General features: G+C 30.1%; 2 protein-coding genes across 2 annotated transcripts in view; both read left to right on the top strand.

Moving 5' to 3' along the window:
• The window catches only part of LOC106680850 (vacuolar protein-sorting-associated protein 36), a 133,144-nt gene that overhangs the window by 19,116 nt on the left and 113,729 nt on the right, over positions 1–299 (top strand). The window lies entirely within an intron of this gene.
• The window catches only part of LOC106680852 (uncharacterized), a gene marked incomplete in the record, with an annotated part of 13,013 nt that overhangs the window by 8,140 nt on the left and 4,574 nt on the right, over positions 1–299 (top strand).

Raw genomic sequence — 299 nt, 5'->3', positions numbered from 1 at the left:
CCCGACCCCGACTTTATATAAATCCAAAAAAAGAACGGAAAAATCGGATTACTTAAATCCGACAACAGTAATAAAAAATTGAGGTGAATTAACTGAATTTTTTTCCATCGGGATCTTGTACTAATAGTTCCTCTCATCCCTGAGGAATGAGCTCTTAAATTTTTGTATCAATTTATATTTTTATTTTTTAAATTTGTTATAATGATAAATAAATTTTGTCTTGTTATGAGGCCAATAATAACCATCACTAATCCTTTGGACTCACTACTGCCTCAAGAATTTATGTTTTGTGGATATGA

Source organism: Halyomorpha halys, unplaced genomic scaffold (genome assembly GCF_000696795.3).
Source record: "Halyomorpha halys isolate HHAL.00 unplaced genomic scaffold, Hhal_1.1 Scaffold294.1, whole genome shotgun sequence".
NCBI lineage: Eukaryota > Metazoa > Arthropoda > Insecta > Hemiptera > Pentatomidae > Halyomorpha > Halyomorpha halys.
This window is presented reverse-complemented; position numbering and strand designations above follow the sequence as displayed.